Raw genomic sequence first — 10,865 nt, forward strand, 5'->3', positions numbered from 1 at the left:
GTGACTATGGTCAGGGCAGGATCTGTGCAGCGCGGTTGGGGGAGCCCTGGGGTCTTGAAGGGGCTGAGGTGGGAGGGCTGCTGGGGTGTGACCGGGACAAGGGTTGGATTTCAGGGCTCACCCTGCTCCCGGCCTCCCCCCTCCCCTTCTTGCCTCAACTCTGGAGGCATCTGAAGAGATTCTTGCGGGCACTTTTCAATCGTATTTTCCACAAAGGTGAGTGGGCGCCGGCGTGGGTTCAGGGGATGTGGGCCTGTCCCCTTTCTTCTATCCCTGCTTTGATTCTCAGCCCCTCAGGAACCCAGGCCCTGACCCATCTCGCCTTTCCCCACAGACAAGCAAGCCAGCTGTGTAGGCACCCATCGCATGTGCATGCGCTGCTCCGTGGATCCCAAGAACCTGTGCTCAAGAGTTTCTTCCCACTTCTGCCATCGCCCAAGCTTCCTGCTCGGGCAGGTAAACCCACCTTGACTACTGCCTGCAGCGGGGCTCGGCGGGGGCGGAGCCGGCGGCCCCCCCGCCGCGGGCGAGTAAAGGAGAAGGCGGGCGGAGCGGGAGGCAAAAAGCCTACAGCACCCGGTATTCCCAGGCGGTCTCCCATCCAAGTACTAACCAGGCCCGACCCTGCTTAGCTTCCGAGATCAGACGAGATCGGGCGCGTTCAGGGTGGTATGGCCGTAGACGGGGGCGGGGGGCCGCGGGCGGCCTCTTGAGGCCCAGTTTCGCTGGCGCTGGCGCCTTAACGCCAGCCTGGCGGCCGGCCCGCCCCGGCAGGGCCCCCTCGCCCGCCCAGGCAGGGGCAACGGAGGTCTCGGGTATCGGGCGGCGGCGGAGGGTTTGGCGACCACCTCCCAGCCCAGGGCGGCCGTGACCCAGCAAACCCTTCGGCGCTTGGCGCCCCGCCCAAGATCCCGCACGTCGCTCACAGGGACGTGGCCCCGGAGGCTTCAGGGCCCGGGGCCCGCGGTCCCTTGGGCATCGGCCCTGCCCGCCCACGCGGCCCTAGGCGCAGCCCGGCCGCAGCCCGGGCCGGCCCTCCTGCCCGACAGCAGCTGGCCCGAAGCCACCGGGAGCCACCATTGAGTCGCCACGGCCCCTCAGCCCCGGCAAGGCCACCCTTGCCCCCACACCCCCCGCCGAGCTCAGGACCCCGCCCCTGGTGGCCGGCAGGCCCGGGGAAGCGGCCCCTGCCCTCGATCCCGCTCCCGCACCCGGCCGCGGTGACACGCCAGAGGGGCGGGGTGGGGGGGGGCTTTTGACGGAGGGAGCTGTGGAGGGACATACCGGCACACAGGTGGCGGCGCCGGGGCTGGGCGCCGGTGGGGGCGGCCAGGTGCAGGTCGAGGGGCTCGCGGGCCGAAAGGACGGCAACTGGGCCCATGGCGGAGTCTGGGTCTGGAGGGCTCTGAGCCTCCATCCGCTCTGTTGCCTCGGGTCTACCGGCCCGACGCCTGGTAGCGCGACACCCCACCGGCCCAGAGACGTAGCCTCCCCAGCTGTGCTCACAGCGAGTCCAACCGCAGCCTGCATCCCTCCACGGGACACTTGGATTACTCCCGCGATCCCCACGAGGTGCGGCACCCGGCGGCCGAATGGGCTGAGATCCTGCCCTTGCGGCGCCCTGTGGCCACCTCCGCCTCCCTCACGGTACTGGCCGAGGCCTTGGACCAGCGGGCCCCGGCTCCCAGCTCAGCGCTGCTCCTCCGCCCCTCTCACCTCCTGCCCGACGTCCAGGCTACCGAGCACCCTCCACCCCCGCCCACCTTCATGCCACTCAGCCGGAACCCGGGAGGCAATGCCAACTACCAGGTGTATGACAGTCTGGTGCTGAAGCGGCAACCGCAGGAGGGCCAAGCGCGGGCCAACTCGCTGCTACCTTCCACCTCGGCCTCCAGGCCCTCTCTGCACGGGAGCCAGACTGGGAAAGTGAACTTACCAGCAGCAAATGGGGGCAGGGGCAGGGGGCGGCAGGGCATGGAGAGAGGAATAAAGAGCGCCAGAGTCCAGGAAACATTGGTGGTCTGTGGCTTGGAAGCACCACTCCTTCTGCCAGCCTGGGTCCCTGCGCTTGGCTTCCTGCAATAAGAAGCCAGTGTCCCCTTCTTGGCCTGAGGGTCCCTTTGGTTTAGTGGCCACAGTTCTGCCAGCAGGCCCCTCCTGGTCCTATACCATGCACTAAGTACATCTGCAGCTGCAGACTCCAAACCCCTGGTCTCTGGGCACCTCCTCTGTGTCTCAGCTGTCCCTGTCCACAGAGAGCCTCATACAAGAAGTTGCTTCCAAACTGGGAGGTTCCACATCTGGGCAGGTCCAGCTCCAGGCCCAGTGAAGGGCATGAAGAAGGCTGAGGCTCTGGACTCCAGCCAGGCCTTCAGCAGGCCTCTGAGGCCAAGGTCTTCCTAGTCTCAAGAGGGGCCAAGAGACGCAATGTGTCATTTGAACAAGTGAGTCAGCGGGCGGTGAGCGAATGAATGACCGCTCGAGGGGATGTATGCCGGCCACCGGGCCCTGTTTGACTGTCCAGGCTCAGCTTACCTGACCCTGGTTACCAGGGAATGCCACTCTGGGCCCTCCTTTTCATCCCCCTCCCTCACTGTGACCTCACCACCTGCCCCATTATGACCCAGTCTGGCTCCCAGTTAAAACTGGAGGGCAGAGGGCCCAGGCAGTCCTGGGACCAACGGCCATGGGTGAGCGAAACTACTACCGAGCCGAGCCGTTCACTGGCCCCATCCCCAGGAAATGCCAGGAGCAAGGATACTCAATTCTTCTGATCCCGGTCAGCTTCATCTTGCTCAACGTGGGGATCAACATGGTGACTATGGTCAGGGCAGGATCTGTGCAGCGCGGTTGGGGGAGCCCTGGGGTCTTGAAGGGGCTGAGGTGGGAGGGCTGCTGGGGTGTGACCGGGACAAGGGTTGGATTTCAGGGCTCACCCTGCTCCCGGCCTCCCCCCTCCCCTTCTTGCCTCAACTCTGGAGGCATCTGAAGAGATTCTTGCGGGCACTTTTCAATCGTATTTTCCACAAAGGTGAGTGGGCGCCGGCGTGGGTTCAGGGGATGTGGGCCTGTCCCCTTTCTTCTATCCCTGCTTTGATTCTCAGCCCCTCAGGAACCCAGGCCCTGACCCATCTCGCCTTTCCCCACAGACAAGCAAGCCAGCTGTGTAGGCACCCATCGCATGTGCATGCGCTGCTCCGTGGATCCCAAGAACCTGTGCTCAAGAGTTTCTTCCCACTTCTGCCATCGCCCAAGCTTCCTGCTCGGGCAGGTAAACCCACCTTGACTACTGCCTGCAGCGGGGCTCGGCGGGGGCGGAGCCGGCGGCCCCCCCGCCGCGGGCGAGTAAAGGAGAAGGCGGGCGGAGCGGGAGGCAAAAAGCCTACAGCACCCGGTATTCCCAGGCGGTCTCCCATCCAAGTACTAACCAGGCCCGACCCTGCTTAGCTTCCGAGATCAGACGAGATCGGGCGCGTTCAGGGTGGTATGGCCGTAGACGGGGGCGGGGGGCCGCGGGCGGCCTCTTGAGGCCCAGTTTCGCTGGCGCTGGCGCCTTAACGCCAGCCTGGCGGCCGGCCCGCCCCGGCAGGGCCCCCTCGCCCGCCCAGGCAGGGGCAACGGAGGTCTCGGGTATCGGGCGGCGGCGGAGGGTTTGGCGACCACCTCCCAGCCCAGGGCGGCCGTGACCCAGCAAACCCTTCGGCGCTTGGCGCCCCGCCCAAGATCCCGCACGTCGCTCACAGGGACGTGGCCCCGGAGGCTTCAGGGCCCGGGGCCCGCGGTCCCTTGGGCATCGGCCCTGCCCGCCCACGCGGCCCTAGGCGCAGCCCGGCCGCAGCCCGGGCCGGCCCTCCTGCCCGACAGCAGCTGGCCCGAAGCCACCGGGAGCCACCATTGAGTCGCCACGGCCCCTCAGCCCCGGCAAGGCCACCCTTGCCCCCACACCCCCCGCCGAGCTCAGGACCCCGCCCCTGGTGGCCGGCAGGCCCGGGGAAGCGGCCCCTGCCCTCGATCCCGCTCCCGCACCCGGCCGCGGTGACACGCCAGAGGGGCGGGGTGGGGGGGGGCTTTTGACGGAGGGAGCTGTGGAGGGACATACCGGCACACAGGTGGCGGCGCCGGGGCTGGGCGCCGGTGGGGGCGGCCAGGTGCAGGTCGAGGGGCTCGCGGGCCGAAAGGACGGCAACTGGGCCCATGGCGGAGTCTGGGTCTGGAGGGCTCTGAGCCTCCATCCGCTCTGTTGCCTCGGGTCTACCGGCCCGACGCCTGGTAGCGCGACACCCCACCGGCCCAGAGACGTAGCCTCCCCAGCTGTGCTCACAGCGAGTCCAACCGCAGCCTGCATCCCTCCACGGGACACTTGGATTACTCCCGCGATCCCCACGAGGTGCGGCACCCGGCGGCCGAATGGGCTGAGATCCTGCCCTTGCGGCGCCCTGTGGCCACCTCCGCCTCCCTCACGGTACTGGCCGAGGCCTTGGACCAGCGGGCCCCGGCTCCCAGCTCAGCGCTGCTCCTCCGCCCCTCTCACCTCCTGCCCGACGTCCAGGCTACCGAGCACCCTCCACCCCCGCCCACCTTCATGCCACTCAGCCGGAACCCGGGAGGCAATGCCAACTACCAGGTGTATGACAGTCTGGTGCTGAAGCGGCAACCGCAGGAGGGCCAAGCGCGGGCCAACTCGCTGCTACCTTCCACCTCGGCCTCCAGGCCCTCTCTGCACGGGAGCCAGACTGGGAAAGTGAACTTACCAGCAGCAAATGGGGGCAGGGGCAGGGGGCGGCAGGGCATGGAGAGAGGAATAAAGAGCGCCAGAGTCCAGGAAACATTGGTGGTCTGTGGCTTGGAAGCACCACTCCTTCTGCCAGCCTGGGTCCCTGCGCTTGGCTTCCTGCAATAAGAAGCCAGTGTCCCCTTCTTGGCCTGAGGGTCCCTTTGGTTTAGTGGCCACAGTTCTGCCAGCAGGCCCCTCCTGGTCCTATACCATGCACTAAGTACATCTGCAGCTGCAGACTCCAAACCCCTGGTCTCTGGGCACCTCCTCTGTGTCTCAGCTGTCCCTGTCCACAGAGAGCCTCATACAAGAAGTTGCTTCCAAACTGGGAGGTTCCACATCTGGGCAGGTCCAGCTCCAGGCCCAGTGAAGGGCATGAAGAAGGCTGAGGCTCTGGACTCCAGCCAGGCCTTCAGCAGGCCTCTGAGGCCAAGGTCTTCCTAGTCTCAAGAGGGGCCAAGAGACGCAATGTGTCATTTGAACAAGTGAGTCAGCGGGCGGTGAGCGAATGAATGACCGCTCGAGGGGATGTATGCCGGCCACCGGGCCCTGTTTGACTGTCCAGGCTCAGCTTACCTGACCCTGGTTACCAGGGAATGCCACTCTGGGCCCTCCTTTTCATCCCCCTCCCTCACTGTGACCTCACCACCTGCCCCATTATGACCCAGTCTGGCTCCCAGTTAAAACTGGAGGGCAGAGGGCCCAGGCAGTCCTGGGACCAACGGCCATGGGTGAGCGAAACTACTACCGAGCCGAGCCGTTCACTGGCCCCATCCCCAGGAAATGCCAGGAGCAAGGATACTCAATTCTTCTGATCCCGGTCAGCTTCATCTTGCTCAACGTGGGGATCAACATGGTGACTATGGTCAGGGCAGGATCTGTGCAGCGCGGTTGGGGGAGCCCTGGGGTCTTGAAGGGGCTGAGGTGGGAGGGCTGCTGGGGTGTGACCGGGACAAGGGTTGGATTTCAGGGCTCACCCTGCTCCCGGCCTCCCCCCTCCCCTTCTTGCCTCAACTCTGGAGGCATCTGAAGAGATTCTTGCGGGCACTTTTCAATCGTATTTTCCACAAAGGTGAGTGGGCGCCGGCGTGGGTTCAGGGGATGTGGGCCTGTCCCCTTTCTTCTATCCCTGCTTTGATTCTCAGCCCCTCAGGAACCCAGGCCCTGACCCATCTCGCCTTTCCCCACAGACAAGCAAGCCAGCTGTGTAGGCACCCATCGCATGTGCATGCGCTGCTCCGTGGATCCCAAGAACCTGTGCTCAAGAGTTTCTTCCCACTTCTGCCATCGCCCAAGCTTCCTGCTCGGGCAGGTAAACCCACCTTGACTACTGCCTGCAGCGGGGCTCGGCGGGGGCGGAGCCGGCGGCCCCCCCGCCGCGGGCGAGTAAAGGAGAAGGCGGGCGGAGCGGGAGGCAAAAAGCCTACAGCACCCGGTATTCCCAGGCGGTCTCCCATCCAAGTACTAACCAGGCCCGACCCTGCTTAGCTTCCGAGATCAGACGAGATCGGGCGCGTTCAGGGTGGTATGGCCGTAGACGGGGGCGGGGGGCCGCGGGCGGCCTCTTGAGGCCCAGTTTCGCTGGCGCTGGCGCCTTAACGCCAGCCTGGCGGCCGGCCCGCCCCGGCAGGGCCCCCTCGCCCGCCCAGGCAGGGGCAACGGAGGTCTCGGGTATCGGGCGGCGGCGGAGGGTTTGGCGACCACCTCCCAGCCCAGGGCGGCCGTGACCCAGCAAACCCTTCGGCGCTTGGCGCCCCGCCCAAGATCCCGCACGTCGCTCACAGGGACGTGGCCCCGGAGGCTTCAGGGCCCGGGGCCCGCGGTCCCTTGGGCATCGGCCCTGCCCGCCCACGCGGCCCTAGGCGCAGCCCGGCCGCAGCCCGGGCCGGCCCTCCTGCCCGACAGCAGCTGGCCCGAAGCCACCGGGAGCCACCATTGAGTCGCCACGGCCCCTCAGCCCCGGCAAGGCCACCCTTGCCCCCACACCCCCCGCCGAGCTCAGGACCCCGCCCCTGGTGGCCGGCAGGCCCGGGGAAGCGGCCCCTGCCCTCGATCCCGCTCCCGCACCCGGCCGCGGTGACACGCCAGAGGGGCGGGGTGGGGGGGGGCTTTTGTCGGAGGGAGCTGTGGAGGGACACACCGGCACACAGGTGGCGGCGCCGGGGCTGGGCGCCGGTGGGGGCGGCCAGGTGCAGGTCGAGGGGCTCGCGGGCCGAAAGGACGGCAACTGGGCCCGCGGCGGAGTCTGGGTCCGGGCCAGCCACCCCGGGAGCGTCTGGGGTGCGCCTGCCTTCCAGGGCCGCCTTCTGGCCGCCTGGCCGGCCGGGCCGGCGGGGAGCGACCCCGCCGGCGCGCGCCGTGGTGGGAGGGGCCTGAGGAGGTGGGGCCTGCAGCGGGGCCCGGCGGGGGCGGAGCCGGCGGCCCCCGCCGCGGGCGAGTAAAGGAGAAGGCGGGCGGAGCGGGAGGCAAAAAGCCTACAGCACCCGGTATTCCCAGGCGGTCTCCCATCCAAGTACTAACCAGGCCCGACCCTGCTTAGCTTCCGAGATCAGACGAGATCGGGCGCGTTCAGGGTGGTATGGCCGTAGACGGGGGCGGGGGGCCGCGGGCGGCCTCTTGAGGCCCAGTTTCGCTGGCGCTGGCGCCTTAACGCCAGCCTGGCGGCCGGCCCGCCCCGGCAGGGCCCCCTCGCCCGCCCAGGCAGGGGCAACGGAGGTCTCGGGTATCGGGCGGCGGCGGAGGGTTTGGCGACCACCTCCCAGCCCAGGGCGGCCGTGACCCAGCAAACCCTTCGGCGCTTGGCGCCCCGCCCAAGATCCCGCACGTCGCTCACAGGGACGTGGCCCCGGAGGCTTCAGGGCCCGGGGCCCGCGGTCCCTTGGGCATCGGCCCTGCCCGCCCACGCGGCCCTAGGCGCAGCCCGGCCGCAGCCCGGGCCGGCCCTCCTGCCCGACAGCAGCTGGCCCGAAGCCACCGGGAGCCACCATTGAGTCGCCACGGCCCCTCAGCCCCGGCAAGGCCACCCTTGCCCCCACACCCCCCGCCGAGCTCAGGACCCCGCCCCTGGTGGCCGGCAGGCCCGGGGAAGCGGCCCCTGCCCTCGATCCCGCTCCCGCACCCGGCCGCGGTGACACGCCAGAGGGGCGGGGTGGGGGGGGGCTTTTGACGGAGGGAGCTGTGGAGGGACACACCGGCACACAGGTGGCGGCGCCGGGGCTGGGCGCCGGTGGGGGCGGCCAGGTGCAGGTCGAGGGGCTCGCGGGCCGAAAGGACGGCAACTGGGCCCATGGCGGAGTCTGGGTCTGGAGGGCTCTGAGCCTCCATCCGCTCTGTTGCCTCGGGTCTACCGGCCCGACGCCTGGTAGCGCGACACCCCACCGGCCCAGAGACGTAGCCTCCCCAGCTGTGCTCACAGCGAGTCCAACCGCAGCCTGCATCCCTCCACGGGACACTTGGATTACTCCCGCGATCCCCACGAGGTGCGGCACCCGGCGGCCGAATGGGCTGAGATCCTGCCCTTGCGGCGCCCTGTGGCCACCTCCGCCTCCCTCACGGTACTGGCCGAGGCCTCGGACCAGCGGGCCCCGGCTCCCAGCTCAGCGCTGCTCCTCCGCCCCTCTCACCTCCTGCCCGACGTCCAGGCTACCGAGCACCCTCCACCCCCGCCCACCTTCATGCCACTCAGCCGGAACCCGGGAGGCAATGCCAACTACCAGGTGTATGACAGTCTGGTGCTGAAGCGGCAACCGCAGGAGGGCCAAGCGCGGGCCAACTCGCTGCTACCTTCCACCTCGGCCTCCAGGCCCTCTCTGCACGGGAGCCAGACTGGGAAAATGAACTTACCAGCAGCAAGTGGGGGCAGGGGCAGGGGGCGGCAGGGCATGGAGAGAGGAATAAAGAGCGCCAGAGTCCAGGAAACATTGGTGGTCTGTGGCTTGGAAGCGCCACTCCTTCTGCCAGCCTGGGTCCCTGCGCTTGGCTTCCTGCAATAAGAAGCCAGTGTCCCCTTCTTGGCCTGAGGGTCCCTTTGGTTTAGTGGCCACAGTTCTGCCAGCAGGCCCCTCCTGGTCCTATACCATGCACTAAGTACATCTGCAGCTGCAGACTCCAAACCCCTGGTCTCTGGGCACCTCCTCTGTGTCTCAGCTGTCCCTGTCCACAGAGAGCCTCATACAAGAAGTTGCTTCCAAACTGGGAGGTTCCACATCTGGGCAGGTCCAGCTCCAGGCCCAGTGAAGGGCATGAAGAAGGCTGAGGCTCTGGACTCCAGCCAGGCCTTCAGCAGGCCTCTGAGGCCAAGGTCTTCCTAGTCTCAAGAGGGGCCAAGAGACGCAATGTGTCATTTGAACAAGTGAGTCAGCGGGCGGTGAGCGAATGAATGACCGCTCGAGGGGATGTATGCCGGCCACCGGGCCCTGTTTGACTGTCCAGGCTCAGCTTACCTGACCCTGGTTACCAGGGAATGCCACTCTGGGCCCTCCTTTTCATCCCCCTCCCTCACTGTGACCTCACCACCTGCCCCATTATGACCCAGTCTGGCTCCCAGTTAAAACTGGAGGGCAGAGGGCCCAGGCAGTCCTGGGACCAACGGCCATGGGTGAGCGAAACTACTACCGAGCCGAGCCGTTCACTGGCCCCATCCCCAGGAAATGCCAGGAGCAAGGATACTCAATTCTTCTGATCCCGGTCAGCTTCATCTTGCTCAACGTGGGGATCAACATGGTGACTATGGTCAGGGCAGGATCTGTGCAGCGCGGTTGGGGGAGCCCTGGGGTCTTGAAGGGGCTGAGGTGGGAGGGCTGCTGGGGTGTGACCGGGACAAGGGTTGGATTTCAGGGCTCACCCTGCTCCCGGCCTCCCCCCTCCCCTTCTTGCCTCAACTCTGGAGGCATCTGAAGAGATTCTTGCGGGCACTTTTCAATCGTATTTTCCACAAAGGTGAGTGGGCGCCGGCGTGGGTTCAGGGGATGTGGGCCTGTCCCCTTTCTTCTATCCCTGCCTTGATTCTCAGCCCCTCAGGAACCCAGGCCCTGACCCATCTCGCCTTTCCCCACAGACAAGCAAGCCAGCTGTGTAGGCACCCATCGCATGTGCATGCGCTGCTCCGTGGATCCCAAGAACCTGTGCTCAAGAGTTTCTTCCCACTTCTGCCATCGCCCAAGCTTCCTGCTCGGGCAGGTAAACCCACCTTGACTACTGCCTGCAGCGGGGCTCGGCGGGGGCGGAGCCGGCGGCCCCCCCGCCGCGGGCGAGTAAAGGAGAAGGCGGGCGGAGCGGGAGGCAAAAAGCCTACAGCACCCGGTATTCCCAGGCGGTCTCCCATCCAAGTACTAACCAGGCCCGACCCTGCTTAGCTTCCGAGATCAGACGAGATCGGGCGCGTTCAGGGTGGTATGGCCGTAGACGGGGGCGGGGGGCCGCGGGCGGCCTCTTGAGGCCCAGTTTCGCTGGCGCTGGCGCCTTAACGCCAGCCTGGCGGCCGGCCCGCCCCGGCAGGGCCCCCTCGCCCGCCCAGGCAGGGGCAACGGAGGTCTCGGGTATCGGGCGGCGGCGGAGGGTTTGGCGACCACCTCCCAGCCCAGGGCGGCCGTGACCCAGCAAACCCTTCGGCGCTTGGCGCCCCGCCCAAGATCCCGCACGTCGCTCACAGGGACGTGGCCCCGGAGGCTTCAGGGCCCGGGGCCCGCGGTCCCTTGGGCATCGGCCCTGCCCGCCCACGCGGCCCTAGGCGCAGCCCGGCCGCAGCCCGGGCCGGCCCTCCTGCCCGACAGCAGCTGGCCCGAAGCCACCGGGAGCCACCATTGAGTCGCCACGGCCCCTCAGCCCCGGCAAGGCCACCCTTGCCCCCACACCCCCCGCCGAGCTCAGGACCCCGCCCCTGGTGGCCGGCAGGCCCGGGGAAGCGGCCCCTGCCCTCGATCCCGCTCCCGCACCCGGCCGCGGTGACACGCCAGAGGGGCGGGGTGGGGGGGGGCTTTTGACGGAGGGAGCTGTGGAGGGACATACCGGCACACAGGTGGCGGCGCCGGGGCTGGGCGCCGGTGGGGGCGGCCAGGTGCAGGTCGAGGGGCTCGCGGGCCGAAAGGACGGC

General features: G+C 67.7%; 5 non-coding genes across 5 annotated transcripts; all 5 read right to left on the minus strand.

Annotated features, from left to right (window-relative positions):
- Nucleotides 1-564: 564 nt before the first annotated feature.
- Nucleotides 565-683, minus strand: LOC132596321 (5S ribosomal RNA). The gene has a single exon (XR_009562420.1). It is a non-coding gene; the product is annotated as a 5S ribosomal RNA (ribosomal RNA).
- A 2,696-nt stretch (nucleotides 684-3,379) lies between these two features.
- On the minus strand, nucleotides 3,380-3,498 carry LOC132596322 (5S ribosomal RNA). The gene has a single exon (XR_009562421.1). It is a non-coding gene; the product is annotated as a 5S ribosomal RNA (ribosomal RNA).
- A 2,696-nt stretch (nucleotides 3,499-6,194) lies between these two features.
- LOC132596324 (5S ribosomal RNA) lies at nucleotides 6,195-6,313 on the minus strand. Its single transcript, XR_009562423.1, has one exon. It is a non-coding gene; the product is annotated as a 5S ribosomal RNA (ribosomal RNA).
- Nucleotides 6,314-7,245: 932 nt separating this feature from the next.
- Nucleotides 7,246-7,364, minus strand: LOC132596325 (5S ribosomal RNA). The gene has a single exon (XR_009562424.1). It is a non-coding gene; the product is annotated as a 5S ribosomal RNA (ribosomal RNA).
- Nucleotides 7,365-10,060: 2,696 nt separating this feature from the next.
- Nucleotides 10,061-10,179, minus strand: LOC132596326 (5S ribosomal RNA). Its single transcript, XR_009562425.1, has one exon. It is a non-coding gene; the product is annotated as a 5S ribosomal RNA (ribosomal RNA).
- Nucleotides 10,180-10,865: the final 686 nt, after the last annotated feature.

The sequence above is a fragment of the Globicephala melas genome, unplaced genomic scaffold, assembly GCF_963455315.2.
Source record: "Globicephala melas unplaced genomic scaffold, mGloMel1.2 SCAFFOLD_172, whole genome shotgun sequence".
In the NCBI taxonomy this organism is placed as follows: domain Eukaryota; kingdom Metazoa; phylum Chordata; class Mammalia; order Artiodactyla; family Delphinidae; genus Globicephala; species Globicephala melas.